At 37.3% G+C, this 4440-nt stretch overlaps 1 pseudogene; it reads left to right on the forward strand.

Moving 5' to 3' along the window:
- Positions 1-614: 614 nt before the first annotated feature.
- Positions 615-714, forward strand: LOC117012590 (uncharacterized; annotated as a pseudogene).
- Positions 715-4440: the final 3726 nt, after the last annotated feature.

Raw genomic sequence — 4440 nt, forward strand, 5'->3', positions numbered from 1 at the left:
CAAATGTGCCAAACAATGAAAAGGTAAAGACAAAGTGCAATACAATTTGGTTGTGAAGGTTTTTATTCCTACTGTGATCAGCCCTGGGTCTTTATAAACAAGAGAATCAGGACAATTTTGGTGAAAGTAGCAGACCACACAAGTTTCTCTTTTCTGTCTCCCAAAACTCTGCTAAAGTGACAAGAAAGGATTTTTCACAAGGATGAAAATTACAAGAGAAGACAATAGTAGACAAGAGATTTCAACTAATATTTTGAAAACTAGAAGTGGACGGAGATGTGACAGCAACCAAGGCTAGCTATCAATGGTCCACATCTGAGTGCCTGCCCAGGGGACTGTGGGAAAGACTACAGCCACTCTGCTCCCCCAGACACCCCAAGGGCTGAAGCCTGGGGAAACCAGGATCACAGAGTGGTGCTGACTTAGGGAACTGAGCAGGAGGGACGCACTGAAGTCTGGATACAGAGCAATTCTAGCCTCAGCTTCTGCCCCACCCCTGCCATGAAGTAAGACAGGGATCAGAGGTTTATCACCCCCAAAACACCCCCACACCCATGGAAATGAAAGGAATTAGTGAAAGTTCACAGATGGAATGGTAGAAACCTCAGCCAGGGTTCACTTCGGTGGCACGTGCTAAAATTGGAATGATAGAGATTAGCATGCACTCTGCATGCTAAGGCTGATACACCAATTTGTGAGGCATTCCATATATTTTTTAAAATACAAAAAAATAAAGAAACCTCAACCGGCCAGGAGTTTGCCCCCGTCTCCTCTTCCCCCATCCTTTATCTCCACTCCAGTCACAAGCCTGAAGCTTTTTCTCTGCATACACTAAGCATCCCCAGAGAACATGCCTTCAAACACTGAAAACTGAGCACACCCCAAAGACCCTCCCACAACTTAATCACTCTAGAGTGATTCATTCTCTCATTGTAGGTGCTCAGTAAATAATTGGGTAATGACCTCCTCCAACCTACACACATTAAATGATGCCTACAATATTCTAGGTGCTGTGCAGGAAGCAATAAATAAATTCCTCACTCATGTAGCTTATATTCTTGTCCCCCCACCACCACCAAAAAACAAAAAAGAAGAAGAACCAAAAACTAGATAACACGGCAGTCGGTGTGAGGGCAGAGAGAGGTAAAGCCGAGCGAGGGCACAGCAGTCTCTGGTGGAGAGTTCCTGTTATATGTAAGGATGTCCACACAGCAAGTTGGCCAGCCCGGCGAGAGGAAGGTAAGAAAGAGTGAGTCTCAGACAAAGTGTGAGAGGATTTGGGGCCCCGGTCACGTGTGTCCTTTAAGGCAACGACAGGCCCTTTGGCTTTCCTCAGAAGAGCTGCAAGCCCACTCGAAGGCAAAAAGGATGGGACGTGCATTCTTGGGGGGGCGTGGGAAATAGAGTGCTTTCTCCCAGACCCCTTCCCGACCTCTGGCCTCAGAGGGGACAGCAGGAGACCTGGCCCTCGCGGTTGCTCACTCCGCTTTGCAGCTTCCTGGCAGGTGAGCCAGGAGAGGCTCTGGGAAGATGCGGGGACAGGCTGAGGCACAAGCTAGGCCTTTTTCTGTTTCAGGCAGTAACTTCTGAACATTGTGTGGACTCCGCATGATTCTAGGTTTTTCTGTACAACACTGAAAGCCAGTTATTAAAATGGAATAGCACGTTAATGGTTGAAGTAGACGACTGAGCTCCATTCCAAAACACTGTGTTCCCTCATTTTTCTGTGGCTGGATTTATGCATAATTTTAAATAAATTTTAAATAAATAGGTACCACCTTTTCCAAAATTAAAAGACGTGAGACTCCATATTGAAAGTGGCCCATGAAAGATTCAACATGATAAATGAATACCGACACAGAATGGCCCCTGAAAGCAACTTACTTTATGTTTCAAGAGCCTTGAAAATACTAAAAACTTTTACCAATTACACATTTAAATATATTTCACGATGGAAATTATTAGAAATGTGAACAATACCTATATAAGATTCTCATATAATTATTTGCAAAAGCGAAAGTTGTGAGAAAATAAATATTTAAGTCTAGCTAAAGGTTAAAGTACTTATATTACATCTGTGCTAAAATACTTTGCAATAAGATTTGCAGATAACTTTTTATGAAATTAAACACATTTATAATATTAACAGCATAAAAATAATATATAAAACTCAAATATGTAAAGAAAAATGAATAGAAATTTTTTGAAAAATGTATCACCGTATTTATTAGTATTGGAATATATGGTTATTTTTATTTTTGCGTATTTTCACATATCAGTAGCTACCAAATTTCTCCAATGGCACTTGCATAATGAAGAAAATATAAGGATGACATAAAAAGATATTAAAAGGAAATTGAACAGAACATTATTTGATCCTTGGGGACAGAACGTGCTACATTTAGAAACCATGAAATGATGAAACAGATTAGATAAATAGGCAAAAGACATAAACTAGGGATTCAGATTTGATGAGCACATGGGAAAATGCCCAATCTCAGATGGTAAGAAGAAAGATAAACAGCGCAAAATTAGTGAAATAAAGAATAAGACAACATATGGACAAACTGAAATGAAACAGTAACTTGAAAATGTTTGGAGTATAAATTGGAATGAAGCCTTTTGAAAGTATATATACGCATTAGAGGTGTGTGTATATTCATACGCATAGATAGACACACATACTCATCATTGCTAATCACTGAACAACTTCAGCTCTAGATTTCCATGCTAAGCACCCAATTCATAAACAGACCAAGCTTTCTCACAACGCAAACTACTAGAGAAAAACCAAATATGTAACAGAAAAATGGTAGGTTGAATCACACACGTACAAACAAACACATATGTATTCACATATGAATGAAATATTTTATACCAACTTAAAAATTGCCTTTAAAGATTTTTCATTAAAAATATTGATATCTAAATGGGTAAAAGCAGACAGTATCACGTGAAGTGAAACAGGCACAAAATTGTACAATCATGTAAATAAAAAATAATAATTAGTATTCATTAAATACTGTATGTTGAACACTTGCTCGATGCTTTATACCCCTACTTTTGCTTAACCCTCACAACTGTGTAAATACAAGCATTACTCCAATTTTACAGATGACGGAACTTCATAAACTAAAAATTACATATAATGAAAGTTGAAATTACGTGTAACAAATGTTAACAAAGGATTATGTTTCAGATTTGAGTGAGTTTTTCTTATTTTTACCTTTATTTTTTGCACATGCATAAAAATCTATTGTTTTTATTACTGGGATGAAAAAACAATCCTTTTAATTTTTTTAATTCTCTGACAAGAAAATAAATCAAATAAATGTAGTGAACAAACAACAGGAAAATATTCAGTCTCAGGGATTAGCAGCAAAGGAAACAGTGGCAACGTCATAAATAGTACACCTGTCTATTAAAAGGAATGACTTGATCAGCACGCTGCCAAGAACAAGAATACAGTGAAATATCACTTAATAAACTAGTATTTTTAGCGCCAAGTAATTATGTAAAAATATTTAAGGTAAATCCAAACAAAATAAGTGCCAGATCAAACAGATTAAAAATCTAAAAACAAAGTCTACACGTACTATAATGGAATATTTATGAGATCTGTATCATGAGAGCAATCTCAGATTTGAAACAATGGAAGAAATCACAGTGGGAAAAACAAACGTATTTGAACATAAAATATTTACAACCTGTGGAAGGAAGACAAAAACAAACTAAAAAGCAACAGTCTAGAAAACTATTTTTTTTAATATTACAACTGGGAAATGGTTGTATTTTTTCAATTTAATTTTGCATGTTAATTGATCTTTATATTAACATCTCATTAGCTCTCTGGAAAAAAAGATTAGAATATTTCACACAAAAAACCTGTATAGAGGTTTACAAGTAGTAAACAAAACATGAGAAAATATGATCCTAAGTAATAACCAAAAATGCAAATTAGGGCAATAGTTGAGTATCTTTCACTTACTTAATAGCAAAAATATAGTATAAAAATAATATAAACACCAACAGATGTGATTTTATGAAACTACATTATCATGGCTCACTTTAAAATTTAAAGCCTTTTAGGAAAACTTTTGGCACAATCTCATGTCATTTGACTCCCTACTTCCACATCCAAATTCATTGATGTTATGAATTTATTCTAAGCCCAATGAATGTAGTCTCTCATGCTATTCTCACAGCCACTCTGAAGAAAACAGGCATTACAATCCCCCTCGGGCAAAAGAGAGACTTGAGCCCAGAGTGGTTTAGGAAGTTGTCCAAAGCAGTTATCAGAACTCATCTGTTTGGGGAGGATGTTTCTGCTGCTGACACGTGCTACTGCAAGCAGAGGCGAGGGGACAAACAGGGCTACCGGAAGTAGTCCTTCTTCTCTGTTGGGTGGGCCCTACATTCAGTCTGCAGCAGACAAGCCTC

Source organism: Rhinolophus ferrumequinum, chromosome 20 (genome assembly GCF_004115265.2).
Source record: "Rhinolophus ferrumequinum isolate MPI-CBG mRhiFer1 chromosome 20, mRhiFer1_v1.p, whole genome shotgun sequence".
NCBI lineage: Eukaryota > Metazoa > Chordata > Mammalia > Chiroptera > Rhinolophidae > Rhinolophus > Rhinolophus ferrumequinum.